Source organism: Seriola dumerili, unplaced genomic scaffold, assembly GCF_002260705.1.
Source record: "Seriola dumerili isolate Sdu_G_001 unplaced genomic scaffold, Sdu_1.0 BDQW01000086.1, whole genome shotgun sequence".
In the NCBI taxonomy this organism is placed as follows: domain Eukaryota; kingdom Metazoa; phylum Chordata; class Actinopteri; order Carangiformes; family Carangidae; genus Seriola; species Seriola dumerili.
The window spans coordinates 138035-156534 of record NW_019174341.1 but is presented as its reverse complement, the minus strand read 5'-3'; the positions used below and the strand labels follow the sequence as shown (position 1 = coordinate 156534).

General features: G+C 42.4%; 1 pseudogene; it reads right to left on the bottom strand.

The window, feature by feature from the left end:
* Positions 1 to 18025, bottom strand: part of LOC111221331 — a 60907-nt pseudogene extending 42882 nt beyond the window's left edge.
* Positions 18026 to 18500: the final 475 nt, after the last annotated feature.

Below are 18500 nucleotides of genomic sequence, written 5' to 3'. Positions count from 1 at the left end.
ATAATAAGCAATGCAGTTTATTCACAAATAGAACTGCTGCTGTAAGATGCTTGAATAAAAGATAAAACACACACATTTGTAGAAGAAACACAGACTTTATACCCACTTCAGTCCTCCTCCTGGCAGTCGGCCAGAAACCTGCAGGAGTTTCATTTTACTTCCTAAAGTGTGCTGATGACAGCTGCTTCAGACAAAGTAAAGATTCAAAAAAAAATCCTAGAAAATCACATTAAATTTCATTGCCATTACACACACACACACACACACACACACAAACACACACAAACACACACAAACACACACACACACAAACACACACTCATCACCATAAGCCATTATTCTCTACTCAGCATTAAAATGCATAAGCAGCCATTTATGAAATTCTCTCTGCTTTAGAAATGACTTTTAGTGACTCCAGATATTATAGGATCATAGCACAACGGTAAATTAATTGGTTCCATGGGAGGATGCAATTAGTGAAATGTTGTTAATACAAGCGACACGTCTGACTGCAAGGAATACCATTAGCCAGGCTGTTAGCTGATACCACAGTACAGTCAAACAAACCACTGTGGCGAGCGGCGACAGCAGCTGCTCTCTGTTTTACTGTTTGCTTCCAGACGACTTGACATTTCAGAGACGGCCAAGCCAATCAGCCGAGGTGGAAGAGACTGAATAAAACACGACCCGAACAGTGTGTCAGTATTCCATACTACGCTCCCATCGTGTGCAGCACATAGCACATACTGATCCCAACATTAGTCATAGTGAGCACACAACACAACTACACTGTAGCTGCTGAATTTAATTCAACTTCACAACCAGCATCACAAAGTTTCACACAAATAAGTAAATATTTTGTATGATTCTGGACAATGTGTTAATATGTGTTTTGCATATTAAGTTTGGAAGCGCATCATATCACGTAGTCAAGTGCCGCCGCTGTCACCAACAGGAAGCGTTGCGCTGCGGTGCGTCGACCACACGAAGAGCACGACAACAAAATGACATGGATGAGTTACCTGCTGTACGCGTCTATTTTTTGCTAACAATTTAAAAACGTAATAATCTGAGCACTGAGAGCCAATCTCCACAGCGACGGCTCTGCTGGCATTTTCTGTTTTTAATAATAATGTGATTGTGGGTCGCACAGCTCCTTGTATTTCTCCGCCTCAACATCCATCAACACACAGACAGAGACTGTGAGAGGTGAGCAGAGGGAGGTCGAGTTTCTACGGGAGCCAGGAAGTACAAAACAACCTTTTCTCCAGGAAACAAAATGTGTTTTTTCAGCGGCGGCGAGGCTGGAAATAAGACTTCGGCGAGAAGTGTCGCAGGGCGCCGCTGCTGACGTGAGTTGTAGAAAGAAAAATAACAGCGGTGGCTGTTTTGACACACACTCCTTGGCAGCGGTGTGTCTTGGCCTTTTAGACAGACAATGGCTGATTTGATGCACCAGCGCCGGCATTTGAAACAAAGCTTCAATACCACAGTCATTTAACTTTAATTGAGTGCGGGAAAATCAGCATAAAATAATTAGTGGCTAATTATTCTGATTGATGGCGTTCGTGATGTGGTCAATTATGAATGATTAGAGGAGGTCGCTGAACTGAAACAGTCACCAATATCATACTGAACGCTGGAATAAATGATGGGAGGCATCACAGGGATTTATTCAGCCTTGACTTTGATCCTCAAGACAAAAACTAAGATTTCTATCTCTTTTAAAACTGCTTCTCTTTACTGTATTTAAGTACAATGACAGTACAATTATCTTTTTTAGTGTCATTTCTCCTCTCTGTGTCAGTCAAGCCAGGACCTTGACATGCGAGGAGATTCCGTCTGTGTGTTTCCAAATAAAAGGAAGCGACACTGAGCCGGCCCGTTTCCTTTTGATTAAATTTTCAGTACACGTCACCAGGATATTCCACCGAGGCTTTCTGCTCTAACAAGACCTTGAGAAACGAGACAAGGAGACAGAAAAACTTTCTGCAATCGGAGTCTCTGTGAGCATTTTGGTGTGACTTTGCTTAGGTGTTGTTTTTCTACAGAAAGACATACAAGAAAACTGGAAATATTCCTCTCTTCTATCCTCTCCCTCTCCCTCTCTCTTTCAAACACACAGGGGAATTAACTCCCAGAAAAGCTGTCGTAATCATTCAACACTAATATGCAGGAGATGGAACTGGACACCACATTAACCCAGCATTTTAGCAGAACTTCCATTTCCTCCCCGCCGTAGATGCACATTCATTTTAATTCGGTTCATTTTCCTTTGAACAGAATTCTGTTCAGTTCAGTTTGGTTTCACTGTCACTCTGCGTTACACCAGCGCACAGCTAAGAAGGAGCAGCTCCTCTGTTCCGGTCACAGCAGCATCCAAAATAGAGTCGATGAGCATCCGCAACCTTAACGGCGTGTTTGTCACTGTTACCACGGCGACAAAGGTCCAGCACACCTCCTGCTGGTACACTCCTTAGAGGGAGGGTGAATATTGTTTGCCAACATTTGAACCATATAAAAAGCCAGAGATACGGTGATCACTTTGTATCCAGCAGCTTGTTTTTACTGCGTTAGATATCCGTCACATTAAAGGGGCTGTACGTAAGTTTTAAGAGCTTCAGCCATCGTTGTTTTTACAATACAAGGGGTTATTATATGTATTCTGAGCAGCGCCCCCCCCTCAGGGCAGACTGGATGCTACACTGACTCGGTATCGGAAAGTGACGTGACAGGCCGGCCAGCTGGGGCTAGCTGGTTAGCATGCTAACTTCAGCAGAAGATGTTAGCATGCTAACCATACCAAGTAAAAGAATGACGTTAGATGCTGAATTTGCGATTTGTTGATACTAACGTTAGCTATGCAGCAATAGCAAAAAAAAAAAAAAAACCTACATACAGCTCCTTTAAATAAATTCCAATCATTAATAAAAACGCCTCTTCCCCAAAGTTGGGCAGCATCTGACATCCAGTCAACCCAGGTTGGGAGGAAAGTCACTAAGCTGTGATGTACATCGTCACCGTACATACAACATACAGAACACCCACCGACAAGCTATTGTTCAGAAGATACGAGCAAACTTTTAGAAACCTAATCATCATCTCTCTTATGTCTCACAGAGCTTCACCTGCTGCCGCTTCACTAAATAACACCCCCAGGGTGGCCTGACCTCATCTCATTCACCCCAACACTTGAAAAAGATCCAATTCAACTGCCAAGGCGGGTGGTGCACGAGTGAATCCACACTGCTGAGGACCTGTATTGTGTGTTATCAAACATCGCCAATACCCACCTCATAAAAGCCAGTGTAAGTGGCATTCACATTGTACAAAAGAAGAAGAAGAAAAAAAAAACCTCTTTGTGATGCTTCGTCTGCCTCCCTGCTGTGTGCTCTGCTGCTTCCTTCCTAACGGCCATCATCACAAGGACGAGGCATCCCGCTGCCACAAACAAATTTCTGCTCTGGGCACTTTTCTACTCAATCAGTATTCAAGGTGCAGCATAGAGTAGTTAATAGGGCATCACAGGAGCTACACCACCAGCCACGCAGCCCATGTTTTATCTCCATCAACTGTTCAATCATTAATTACAAAGCACAGTGTGTGATAAGTGACAGGCTGTAATGGAAATTCATATTTTATTGAGCAAAACATTCAGAGAGACAGAGGGAGAGAGAGAGAGGAAGATATGGAAGTGGCCAATTTCACCTGCATGAGTGATCACTAATTAACTTTCATGTAGCCTTTTAATGGTCCATTCATCAATTCATCTAATGTTTGCTGCTTACAAAGTGTCTGTCCCCAGGTAGGAATAAACATTATGAGTTCTACTTTGAAGACCTTTTATGGATTTGTGTGTGTGTGTGTGTGTGTGTGTGTGTGCGTGCTCCAAGTACAAGTTTAAAGTACAAAGTACAACAGGTCGCCTCAGGATTAAACCCACAACTTCAAAACATCTGAATGTTCTTGTTCTCCTTTTCATTTGGCCTCCATTACCTGCCGAAGGTGGTCCCAACTTTTCCTTTGGACGGATTCCGAAAGACAGAGTCAAAAGCTCATGAAGAAGAGTTAAACCGTCCTAAAGTAAATAGCTCAGCGTATTAGAGGACTTTTCGGGAGTTCAGAAGTTCAACTTGGTAACAAGGACTGGTAAGTTTTGAAGTTCAACACTCACAGTAAAGACTCGAAAGTGTCTGACCAACTCGTTCAGGGTGTTGGGTGATTTTCTTTGTGGGTTGTGGGTTCAATCCATGGGGAACTTAATGTCCGACTTCAAAAAGGACAGATACAAAAGGTCTAATCAACACTGCTCAAATGGTCTTAATCAACAGCCTGAAGGAGTCAGAGGACTGTTCAGAGGTCAAGGATTCAGTTATTGTGATGCTCATTAAACTGACACACAAGTGTGTCTGGTCAAATAGCTCATGATCACCATATTGACACCCAAAGACTTAAAGACTGCTGGGAAGGTGGATTTGAGCTTTACGTGGCTCCGTGAATTTTGAAGTCCCAACACCCAAAATTAATGCATGTGTGTGTGTGTGTGTGTGTGTGTGTGTGTGTGTGTGTGTGTGTGTGTGTGTGTGTTAAAAAAAAAAAAAGCAACCGATTGTGAAAACTCTTAAAAGGAACTTGTTTTGACTCTTTCAGCACCACGGACAGAGACAGAGGATTCTCACAGTGCAGTCGACTCTTTGCTTACCCCCTCACCCAAATACTGACCATCCAATCACAGCTTAGCAACTGTAACTATGCACAGGAGGCACGTCTTGAAACAGCTAAATACATCATTATGTCGGGTTACAGGTTACAATACAAAGAGGACAGTTCAGGAGTTAAACATCCACTATGAAATACAAGGACAGCTTCTTATTTTCATCTACTCTTTATGAGGACGGTGACTTTTTCCTGTATGCAGCCATCGGTGAATTATCTTAACTAGCTTAATTAGCTTAACTGACAATCTAGATAATGCTGATAAAATTGGCCAGCAACAGTTGCCGTTTCAGCTGAGAAGCTGCTTCTAATTACATCTGGAAAAAAGAGCCATTGTGAAAAACTACAAAGAATTTTGAGCAGTTAATTTGCCACTGTTATCAATGCAAATTGGATATGTGCCATTATAACATGGAAGTCTTGAAGGAAGGAAGAGCTTAGCGACAGCCATCTGCATCCCAGCTCCTCAGAGGTTTTTACTTTTTACTCATTATTGTTCTATTACTTCTTGGTCTTGAAATATCTGCTAACTATTGTCTGCCATCTCCCACTGTTTTCTGAAAATGTCTTACACGTCGCACCTGACCAGACTTGAAAAGGTCTTGAACAGCACAAAGAAAAAAGAAAATAAAACACACAATGAAAGAAAAGACCGCCGTGAATAGAAATGCCACGCTAACCTCTGAGGCATCACCTTTTTCTGCAAAGAGTTACGTCACCATGCTTTGTGGCGGTGGCTTTATTCTTCAGTGGATGCATTATTGAACAAGAGAGAAAAAAGTTTCTCCTGCGGAATAAGTGACATCGAAATCCGAACAAAATACCAGTGACCTCTGAACTTTTTTTTTTTTTTTTTTTTTACAGCTCAGTGAAAAACTTTGCAGAGAAAAAGTGAAACCCAAGAGTTAAGACAGATTTTTATTAGACGAGGCGATTGGTGCCACCCGGCCTCCAGATGCTTTGTGTGTTTGTCTGTAGGTCTCTACTGAATCAATAGTCCCAGGCTCTTCTGCTGTACGACTGCAGCGAGGAGAATCCTCCAGAGAACGATTTACTATTAATATTTAAACTAATGTTGAGAGTGTTTCCTGGTAAAAAACAAAAAGCATTAAATCACAACACTGTACAAAATCTGTATCTTTATATGAAGGAAGGAATATTAAGATAAACCCTGAAGAGATCTTAGGTCTTCGGACATTTGGTTATTGCACATTTGTGTGTGTCGTCCTCTGTCATCACTGATGTAACTCTCGAAACAAAGAAAGAAAGAAAGAAAGGTTCAAATGTTCGAGTTGATGTGGCTAAGTTTTGTGGTACCTTTGATGTCAGCTGGTGGCTCAAAAATCAACCAATTGTTGGTGCCATTGTTGCTTTCTTATTTCTAGCACTCGCTCTTGAACAGACGATCATTTTCAGCCGCCTTCAGATCTGTTGTGCACAACAAAGAGGAGGAGTGAACACGGAGAGACAGAGGAGTACTATTGGACTGCCTTTGTTTGGCATGGAAGAAAAGCTGGTATTACCAGCAGAGCAGTAAATCTGATAAGAACAGAGCTCCCCATTCATTCTCCGAGGAGGATGAATCAGACCACCTTGGGTCAATACTTCCTTTTTCTGTTTCCTCTCCTCCTGCTGAGAGTCGACAGTTGCTGAGAGAGGAGAGGAATCTTCCCTGTTCTTCTTTTTTTCTTCCCTTTCCTGTTCTGTCAGATCAGAGGCAGATCTACCTCGACCCCCAGAGACACAATTACCTTTCCTGTTCTGCCTCACCCTCTGCTCCTCCTCCTCCACCTTCAGCCACTTCACAGACATGTGAATCTGTGCTGGTGGCTCCTTCCCTCCCTCTCTCCCTCTCTCCCTCCCTCCCTCGTCCAAGAATGCAAAACTTTAGCGTACACTAACTGACCTACTCCTGCCGCCATGAGACGCCAGGACAGAGAGAGATGAATAAGTCATATGATTGATCCACACGTGATAATACTGCTATCAGCCTCAATGCTGCGCAGAGAGGGAACTCAAGCTGCATTCACTGATTTTTATTCATGGTTTTTTTTGGCAACTAAGGAGCAGAACTCCACAAAAAGCTCTCAGACATACAGCCCCGACAGAACACGTTCCAGGTCTGTTTTTTTCCCTTTTAAACCAAAAACAGAAACAAAGAAAAACATGTTTTTAATGCCAGAATTTAAAAAAACTTCAAATTGTAAGTAACAGTTCTGGTGTTTACAAATTCCTTTTTTTTTTTTCCCTTGTTGAATTGAAAAATTAAGAAAGATAGTCAGGTGGCATGGAAGTAAAGGTAAATATTTCAAAATACAAGCCAAGCCTTGTGCAGGCACAGACAGCTAGATAAAGGAAAATGAAAATATGAATTTGCGAACACCAGAATTCGACCATTTGATGTTCTTGTTTTTCATTTTGACAACAAAAACAAAAAAAAAGACGACTAATTCTTTTAAGGTAACATGGCAGCAAAAATATCTTTCTACTAACACATCCGACAGACACGGAGCAGCGTCGTCATCCCACTGAAGCTGCGAGAGACACAATCTAAAAAGACAGGAGGTGTCAGTTTTACCTTTGTGCTGCGTCAGGGAAGCTGTGAAACAGCATGTACAAAACTCTCCTACAGGCCGAGCAGCCGCATGCAAATCCCTCCAGGCGTCCCCTCTCCATCCTGTCTGAGCCAGACACGGGCTCCAGGCAGAGGACCTCCGGGCGGAGGCCCCTGCAGAGAGTCACTTCAAACCCCCCTCAAAGAGGAGCTCTGCGAGGCCGCGGCACAGTCCATTATCTCCCAAAAGGAGTCATTATCCAGAGTCCTGCTGAGACGGAGAGAGCAGCCAGAGGACCAGAAAGAGGCCAGGACTCGTGGAGTCCTCCGCCTCCTGTGGTCTCGGGCTTTCTGCCCCAGATATTGATGGATTGTGGTATGAACATCTTACAAAATGTGTAGCTCACCTGCTGTTTTCATGAGATAGGCAGAGAGGACGGTTACAGACAGGCCCTCTCTCCTTTTTCATTTTAGCTATTAAATCAAAGTAAAGACGAGGAAGAAGAAGAAGAAGAAGAAGAAGAAGAGGGACATGAAAAGATTGTGATGGAATCGGGGGTGTTCACATGCAGTGTTGTTTTATTTGTTTGTTTGTGTATGTTTTTTTTTCTAACTGCACTAAGAGAAATGTAAAAGCTCAAAGTGTTTTAAAAGGGGCTGGATGTTTTAGCAGAGCTCCACACAAAAATCCTGTTTTGAATTTCTGGATGAATAAACAAGCGACTAAAACATGAATAAATTGTCAAATTTGACAATTCCCAGACCATGTTCTCCGCCACTGTAACCACCTCATACATGTTACTTTAGTTACAGATCGACTTCTTCCTCAGTCCAAACAAAGAAATCTCTGCTCTTATTTTTTGCCATTGCCGTTCCCCATTCGTAGTATTTTCTGGAACTAAGCAACTGCAGAGAACACAGTCTGCTTCCTGTTTCCATCGGCGCCCAGTGTTTGTGAACAATCATGTGATATGTTTTCAGGCGTGTTAGTACGGACGGAGATTATTTCTGATACAGAGCTAAAACGCTCGTCTGGACAGAGTTTGTTTTAAGATGAAAATGTATTAGTGTGGATGTAGCCTTACTTCCTGTCAGGGGAGCTCGTCATGCTGGAGAATACAATGGTATTTTGGACAATAGTGCACTCACAACTTTGAGGCAACAGACTGAGCCTTTCCTGATTCAACAAGACTGCACTTTACCTTGTGTGCAGATCAAGGTCCATGAAGAAATGGATGAACTGGATTGCCGACGGTGAGCCAGACCTTACCGCTCTGCATTGGGAACCAAACTCACTGATGCTTTTTGTGTTTCAAAAAGCACAAATCTCTGCAGCCAGGACTGAAACCAGGAGAGTGGAGGCTGTGCAGAGCAGCAGACAACACACCCATGGTTTTCAAATGGCATGTTCCAGTGTAGAGCTTCTGTATCAACATATTTTTTGACAATAGTCTCTCTCTTAGTCTCTCTCTCTCTCTCTCTCTCTCTGCACACACAGTGAGCAAACAAACTAACAAGGAAGCACACACTCAGAGGAACACACTAACTGGACAGACACTTTCAGTACGAGCACAAATAAAAAATAATAAAAAGACCTCACTAACACAAACTAAGTAGGGCAAACTGCACAACTGCACACAACCGCACCTCCAGCTAAAAGCAATCCTGCTATCACCCGGCTACAGCCGACTGAGTCTCCCAAACAGCTGAGGGATATTAATAATGTTGGTGGATACAGCCGGGAAACATGCAGATATCGCAACTTAAACTCATATTACTCCTCCTGAACACTTCGGTACATATGCACACACTCCTGCTAAAAGAGAGCTTGTTTTGTTTTTTAAAAGCCTGTTAAGTATTGAAAATGAGGCTGACAAAAATGCTTCAAAGCCTCCCCTCCTTCCCTTTGTAATCACAATGAAACGCTGATCAAACTCAGTGCTGCAGGGTTCTTTCAGTCCTCTTTTTTTTTTTTTTTTTTTTTTGCTTGTTGTTGTCAAGGTTCTCTGAAGTGTTTCAGGTGCAGTCACAGCAAACTCCAACCCTCTTTAATTTGAAAAAGGGGCCGAGATGCACTTACTGCAATTACTGTCATGAATTGATCCTGACAAGTCGATGCGATTGAGCAAAAACTCCCGTGTGCAACCAAGTCCGCATTCATGTGTACAGGAACCGTCTGAACTACTTTCTGCCAAAAGGAAAGTACGGTGGCCCAGAGAGAGGATAAAACACACACACACACACACACACACACACACACACACACACACACACACACACACACACACACTCTTCATCAATTTGACAACACACGAGCTGCAAACACTCACGACACAATGGAAGTTTAGTGTCCCCTGGAAACAACTCTGTGTCTGTGTGTATTTGGTTGTGTATGTGGTTGTGTTGTGTGTATTTGGTTGTGTATGTGGTTGTGTTGTGTGTATTTGGTTGTGTATGTGGTTGTGTTGTGTGTATTTGGTTGTGTATGTGGTTGTGTTGTGTGTATTTGGTTGTGTATGTGGTTGTGTTGTGTGTATTTGCAGCTCAAATTGATGAAGATGTTTTTTGAAGTTGTTTGTATTTCGTACATTTGCATGTGTTGTCTGAGGTTACAGTGTTTTGAGCTCTCAGGGCCGCCGTGGAAATAGTCCCCACATGAAACCTGTCAACACTGAGATCTGTGGATTGCTCAGAGAAAGCAGGATGTTGTGTCGGTAAAACAGACACACATTGCTGCAGAGTTTCAGAAATGCAATCACTACTTTGAAGGACACACACTGGATTCAATTCACCTCCACTGTATTGAGGATATGGTCGAGGAGTGTATCTCAAACACCTCTGCACATAGAACCAAAAATACCTACGAGGCCAGAGGTCAGGGTCGGTCTACGTTAGAAAACATTATTTTTGTATTTGGTTGAACAAACAGAAAAGAAGCTTTTTAAGGATCTTGCACAGCGTTTTGACACAACTACAAATTTCCAGCAACAAGCGTGTCGTGATGGACCTGCTGCGGATATCAGTGTTAATTTACAGCTGTGTTGGAGCTGAAGCCTCCGCTGGCTCCGGTCCAAACCCATCTGAGCTGTTCAAATAAGCTCCTTATTATCATGTGTGAGGGAGAGGAAATCAAGGAATAACGGCACAGAAATGCTGCACGATGGCCATTAAGTGCTGCAGACTTGTGGTTCCACCAGAACCCAGAGCAGCTTCCCGTCTCATCCCAGCTACAGGCAGAGCCGGCAGGCCTGTGCCCGACTCACTGCTCTCCACAGACAGACACTGAGCTTTTAGATGAAGCTGAGAAAATAGGGATCATTCAGCCTCCATGTCGGGGGAAAAATAGCATTTTCACCTCTATGTGAATAAAATGCAGTCCTGCTGGTACAGAGGTAACGCTAAAAACAAAACAAAACAAGATTTTCAGTGCGGTAAAAGAAGGAGAGACACTTGAACCCCTGAGATGAAGGAGCTGCCAGTGTTCACCACACAAGACCAACTATAATTCAATATTTCAGTAAATCTGGGAGTGTGCTGTTCTGCATGAATTAAACTGTATTAAACTTTAATGTGAGTTGATCTGTGAACTGGACAAAATTCATTCTTGACCTTGGAAACAGCAAAACAAGGTCAGTTTATTAGCTCTTCAGGAGCTTTCAGTCATGTCAGATGAGCTTCATCAGCATCAGCGTTTTTCTTCATACTGTTTTCAGGTTGTCCGTCCGTACGTCTCATTCTCGTGGACACGATATCTCAGTAACGTCTTGACGGAACTTCTTCAAATTTGGCACAAATGTTCACTAGGACTCAAGGATGAACTGATTAGATTTTGGTGGCCAGAGGTCAAAGGTCACGGTGACCTCACAAAACTTGCTTTTGGCCTTGTGAACACGATATCTCGAGAACTCTTTAAATTTGGCACAAACGTTGAGCTGGACTCGTGAACCAAGTGGTTAGACGTTGGTGGTGACTTCACACAGCAACTATTTCAGAAAATGTCAGAAAAATGTTTAATATTTTATACGACTCTGGATAAACAGGGACGCAACCAGAAACTGGTCTGTGTAGCGGGGGCAGACAACCAGCAGGCGCTGATTCTAGGTTTTTTAATATAATTTTGCACAGTTTATCACAAACTGCTATTATCCATTTGTACACAACATACTTTTGTATAATTACAGCTTCTTATCTGCTGTCTTTCATGGGACTGTTTGTCTTTAATGCACCCTGACGTTAAATGCTCAAAAGCCTCCATTTCATAAAAGTGGGAATATTTCAGCTTAATGTGTTCTGATGCGTCGCTGTAGTGAAAAGGCTTATTAGGCAAATAAGCAGCTTCGAGGACGATCATTTATAAATCATCATTTCTAGCTTTTTTTTTTTTTTTTTTTTATAAATCAAGGAAACAAACTCAGCAGGTCAACTGATGAAAAAAAACACCAGGTGAGATGTGAATGATCAGGTTATTCTCTCATCAAAAGAATCATCAAACACATTTATTAAAAGACTGACCCTGTGTCTGTTAGAGTCAAGTTATAAAATATGAAAGCATAAAAGTGAAAAGCATCACTCATGGTGATGTCATCACCAATAAAACAACAGCTTTAGTTTGTTATTAGTTGTTTATGTTTTCCTGACAAGCAGAGAGTGTCATTTCTATTCTATCTAAGCAGCAGAGGTGGAAGCAGCGTGACTCTGTCCCTCAGCAAAACCTCGGAAAGAGGTCGGGGTTGATGGTTGGGTGAGATTCAGGTGCTGTCTTTTGGTTTCTTGTAACCATGACGATAACATTTTTCTAACCTTTACCAAGTGTAGCAGTTTGCTAAAACTGAACCACAGAGGCAGAAGATCAGAAAACAGCTGTTTTGTGATTTAGATACGAGGATCTTCTGCTTTTGAAAATTTAAAAATTACTCACTTTATTTTATTGTATCTATTGTATTTTTATATATATATATATATATATATAGTATTATTAAATAATATTTGTATTTTATTTAATCATTTTATACTATTTTCTTTTAATTTTCTTGTTTGATTTGTGCTTTTCTGTGAAGCATTTTGACAAATTAATCGTTTTAAATAACAAAATTAACTAGATACCATATTGGGATCATGTCAGACCCATCTTCAAGCTCAGCTTTCACTTTAATCTCAACTACAACAACTTTAATTTCAACTACACACCTGTAACGTTTTGTGTATCTTGCAGGTTGAGATGCTTTCATGTCAACAAAATGTGTCCACAGACACACAGTCATATAAACACCTGCCAAAGCCTTCAAAACCACCTCTGTGGTTGTTCCTGACACAGTAGGACCACATTGTGCCATGGTGACACACACACACACACACACACACACACACACACACACACACACACACACGAGATGGAAACAACAGCAGCAGCCACACTGTCATGGCTGGTAATGATTTAGACATACATGGACACGCACCAGAATCTGCAGTGTGGCGTTATGATGACACAGATTCACGCCTGAGTCAATGATGAAGGCCACAAACCGAATCTGTGTCTTTGTCTCAGAGCGACAGTCACATGACCGGCAGCAGCAGCGATGGCAGCCCTGCAGTCCTCTCTCTCTCCCTCTGTGTGAATGTCTCTCTGTCAGCAGGATTCAGACTACAGATGGGTGACTTGTCTCCGCTTGTTGCTTCTGAGCTTGGCTCCGTTCAACATGGGGCTACTAAAGGACAGATGTGGCTTTCACCTCCTCCCCTGACCCTCCTCCCAGCGCCCTCCATGATGTACACGCGGCCGTCTGAAACAGCCTTGCTCTGCTCTGCTGGGCCTGAGTCACGCTGTGTTGTGCTGAGACAGGTGGCTCCTTCCCTCGACTACAGCGATCAATTCTCAATATGGTTAAGAGGAGCAAATCAATTGGTTTAACACAAAGAACTGTCAGTGTGCTGCTGAAAGACATTTAGCCACACTGGTGTGCACACACCGTGCAAGTTACCCCAAGGCCATTTTATTTTTAAGTAAAGCAGCGAAGCCAGCGTTTTGCTTCTTCACTTTGTGCCCTGTTTCACAGCAGAATGTCAAATTTGATCAAAATTTACAGTCTAAGAATAAAATGGACACTCAGCTCTGAGTCACACAGGAAACAGGAAGTGACTGGACTGAAACCTTCATTTTACACTTTGGACACAACTTGATCTCTGGCCGACAGACTACAGCGGAACAATATGATTTCAAATCGATATCACAATTATTACAAACCCGCTAATCAGTCGCTCAGTTGCTTGAACCATGAACTCTTCATATTTGACAACTTGATCGTGTTCCAAGTGATAAAACAAAAGCAACTTTTTTCCACCGGTCAAAAAACCCCCCAGTCTCTCACCTGGTAGAGCACAAGCCACCAACGTTTAGTCCTGACCCGCCAGTCCGACCTGTGGCCCCGTGCTGCATGTCACCCCCTCTCTCCCTGTGGCCGTCACAGCAGAGGCAAACAATGCTCAAAACTACAAGTTAAAAACCACACACCCAGAAAAAATGACACCCAAACACCCAGGTGAACACAATCATTTTCACCCCTTTCCCATCTTTCAGAGCTCAGTCACTGTAAACACACCTGTCACCTGTCCAGCACGGTGCTGCTGATCCCTCAAACACTGTGGCTATTGTCGCATTTTAAATTCCTGCTAACTGGTGGTGTTACCTTCTGTCGCTTTCCGTGTTACATTCACTGCGACGGATCCCAGTCAGGAGGCGAGGCTGGAGTCCGCGCCATTGTTTCCAGACTACAACGTTAGCCCGGAGTTCTCAAAGTAAAACGTCATTTAATTTCAAAAAAGTCTCCATGTCAGAGGCTCAAAAACCCCGGTGTCGTGTGAACGCCAGGTGTGCACGTGGTAAAACTAAAACATATTCTTGTGGGTGTAGCCCGAGGCTCAGCGTTTGCGCTCGCGCCGTCCTTCGCTTTGAGTGGACGGGCCGGAAACACGTGACTAAACACAAGGTAGCGTATTTTTTTTTTTTTTTTTAAAGGGGACAGTTCATGGGGAAAGTTTTAACCAGATTATGCAACAGGAGCGAGGTTGAGTCAGTGAGAGGTTCTCAGAACACCTGGCTTCATATCACAGATTGGGGCGTGTGACCAGAGGTGCAACAGTTTCAACAGTCAGAGCTTTTCATCATTCATCCTCCTATCCTCACCCTTGGGGAAAAGGCCTAAGAGGAGCAGAGGAATCCTGGCCAACATCCCTCCAACATGTCTGTGCTTGTGTTTGTTTGGTGATTGGTCTGATCTGATGGGGCAGTAAAAAGAAATACTGCAAACTGCAAATCTCTGCACTACAAATGTGGTTGTGATAAAGTGCCACCAAATAAATGCAAACAAGGACTCTGAAGCCTCCTCGTCCTCCTCCCTGGGTAAATAAAGTAAAGAAAAAACAATATGTGCGAATGTTATTCATTTATATTCTATTTCATCTAACACATCAGTGCGAGGGAGATTGTGCATGAATGAGGCTGCAGCTCATAGTGTTTGTGTTTAATCTGCTCTGATCTTATTTTGATGGTTTAAACACTGTGTCTTCTACAAGCAAAACAGACAGAACCCAACGAGGGGAAGAAAATATCTGCTACAAACGTCTCTAACAAGACTTATGTGGGAAAAAAGAGGCTGAATGGGATTAGAGTATTGATTTTTATCTACTTCAGTGAAGCCATAACAGCCCACAGGGAACACTCACACCCAGAAAACACAGTCACAAATATTGTTCCTTACTTCTTCCCTCATTTGTCCTTTTGTTCCATTTGTCTTTCACTAATCAAAGTTTACAAGGAAGGAAGAGAACAGAAAGATGAACGTTTGTCCCACTGCTGTTCCCCCGAGACACCCCTCAGTCGCCACATGATGCTGACATGATGACATGTTAGTGTCTAGTGGGAGTAAAATACCAGTTTCCTGCTTCACCACATCATTCAGGTCTTATGACTCAGAGTTTTCTACAAGCTCCAACAAATAAAAAACAATCACAGAATCCGCATGTCAGCCAAAACCTGCTGCTCACGCTAATTAAATGCTAAATCAATAGGTGTAGTGTTATATTGATCATGTAGGAGATTTGAGATCCCTCAATAAAAGCAGCCATGCAGAATTGTCACATAAAATGGGCAAAAGACAATCCTTTTTATTATACATCCATCCAGCCATCAAACTGACTGTATTAGCTCATCAGACTAGATTATATTTACTAACATAATGAGCATTTGTTAAATTATGTATCTGGTAAATTGATAAGTGATACTGATAGATAGATAGATTATTACATTATACACTTATTACATTACATTATTGCACTGTTTTATGGTGTTTAGACTCTCGCAGCTCCTGGTCAAGGTTCAGGACAGATCCTGATCTGGTTTATTAGAGTCCACAGTGAATTCAGACACAATACGTTTATTTACATTTACCCAGAACCACCACGTTCCCCCTGACCTTAACCAAAGTGTTTCCGTTGCCTAAACCACAGACAAACTGTGGATGTGAAAACCCGGTCTCTGGTGTGACAGTCGTCTGCTTTGTACAACCACCATCCAGTGCTTCAGTCATTAAAAAAATGTTGCATCTGAACATAATCCATCCAACGATTACGACTTTGAACACCTGCGCATGAAGTACATGTCTAAAAACCATGAATAAAGCCTAATTTCACTGCTCTAATTTCACGTTTACATAGTTTTCACTTTATTTCTTGGAGTCTTTAGGAGCATAGAACCAGTTTAATCAGAATAAATATGATCACTGTTCCAAACCAACTCAGTAATGAAGATACATTAAATTAGCCTTTAAGTTGTTGAAATCTTGAGGGATATTAAGGGGAATCTATGCGAAGTGTTCTCTCAGGATGATATCAAATGAAGCGGAGGGTTACTGTACAGCAGCAATCTATTTTAATTTTATACAGAATATAACATTGTGCCATGAAGGGATTCTTAGGGATGAATGACTGGGGGCCCTCATTTTGGAAAATGGAAAAAAAAAGTCGATTGAAAGGCTAAAACTAATTATAGAAGTTACTGATTTTCAGAGCGATGGTGCGACTGTTTCCCGCAGAACAAACATAAATAGGTGAATCTGACAGTTTTCATCTGAAAATGCAAAACTGCTCAGATACTCAGATACACAAATCCTGATACAGTGAATCTGAGCAGAATAAATACTAGTCAAAAAAAGACCTGCTTTGTACCATCTATTAAACTGGCAGGTTCATCAGTCAGACTTATATTATATTGTAATAAATTCTAATCACTTGCTCTCATCTTCTAGGAGGAATTTCATGATCTGGAACCTTCATCTTCATCTCAACCTGCTGCTGTTTGTCACATCTGTGACGGTGGATCATTGAATGTAATTGCCACACATATATTTTCGCTGCCTGGTAATGCATGAATTTTCACTCGACTCATACTAAATGACCTGCCTTTACTAGTGGTAGTTTTACCTCAGTGCTGTAGAATCAGTATTTATATTTAATCCCTCAGACAAATTGAAATGTTTATCATTCTGAGCTCATTCAAAGTGGAAAAGTGGCTGTTTCATGCTGTGATTGTGAATCACATTTGGAGTTCAGGGTGGCTTTATCCTCACACGTTCAGCATGAACAAGATACCTGACGACAGCTTGGTGTGATGTCATTGATCTACTAGATGTGAAGATCTAAAGCACTCACTGTAAATACCAGCAACAAAGACACAAAGCACTTCATGACTATTTGAAGTAGACTGGTTAGTTAGTTGTAAAAGCCAATTCTAGTTTTAATTAATCAACAATAGATGTCAATAAATTAATTAAAATGTCAAAATGCCAAACTATTTGCTGGTTGCAGCTTCTTCAGGGGGAATTTTTGGACCTTTACCCTGTTTTATGTAGTTTTTAGTTAATCAGACAAAATAACCTATGGTGGCTGTTTCTCAACATTCTTGACATTTCATTCACTAAAATGAAGATTATGCAGATAACCAGTGGCAGCCTCAGTTGTTCCCCATGGCAACAGCTACAAACCAGATGCTGAAGGGCTGCACCATCATGATCACTGAGTGAAACTGTCTAAAGTACAGACAATCAGGAATGATGTTGCCAGATACATCACATCCAAGGCAAACAAAGCGAACAGCACAGATGACTTTACAGGAGATGATCTGACGCAGAACTTCTTACCACTCAGTGTCTCTACAGCCTCTTACTGCTGGAAATATGAAATATAAAAAACTGCATCATACACCAATTAACCCAGTAAAACATTAAACTAAGTGGACAGTATTTTCAGGCTTCATCGCTGCTGGTTAACAAAACCAAGAAGCCTCTCTTGCTCAGTCCTGGCGCTCTCCGTGGTGCTGAACCTGGGCAGCGCTCAAAGTACTAAGGCGCTCTCCATGGTCCTGACGCTGCAGCCGGTACAGTAGATACAGTCGGCGTGTGGAAGAGTCTGCCTTTGTTTCAGACGGTCAAGTACTGAGCAGAATCTATCAAAGCTCTACTCCACCTCAGGAGTCCCTTGACTTGAAGAGTGAGGAAAAATACGCAGCATGGCTACGTTTTCTTAAGACCCCCTGAAGGTCCTTACCTGTATCGGGTGAATGCCGCCCGGACCGTCCACTGTGTCGGGCGAGTTGTCGAACACTCGGTCCCTGTACAAAGACCACAGCCCGACGTTTGGGAGGAAAAGGAGAGCGGCTATGAGCAGCCCGGCGAACTGCAGCAGCCTCTTCTCTTTCCGCCTCATCTCTCCCCGGGAAAGAACAGCAGCGTGTGGAAGCAGCGGCGGTGGGGAAACTGGCGAGTCCAGACTCCCTGCTTCTTCCAAGCGGAGACAACTTTCACTCTGACTGGTGGGAGGGAGGGAGGGAGGTAGGGAGGGGGGTAGGGGGGACGGACTGCTTTCAAGCTAGTTGGAATATCCAAACATACGTGACGTCCGGCCACGACTTTCAAAATAAGATCGCTTAGACTCACACGTTACTTTGACTATTCTCAGGTACAAAAAAAACCTCTATTATTTACATAATGGGACAGTATGGATGCGAATTTATGACACTTTCACTGTAGATTCCAGATTCACAATGAAAGACATTCTCATGAAACACATGTGGGCTAAAATGTGCAAAATGTGCTCAACATCAGGCTTTTTCTTTTCTTTGCAGTGTTGCATTTAAGTTTAATTGCACAATTTGAAATCAAATGAATCCCTGTGATTGAGG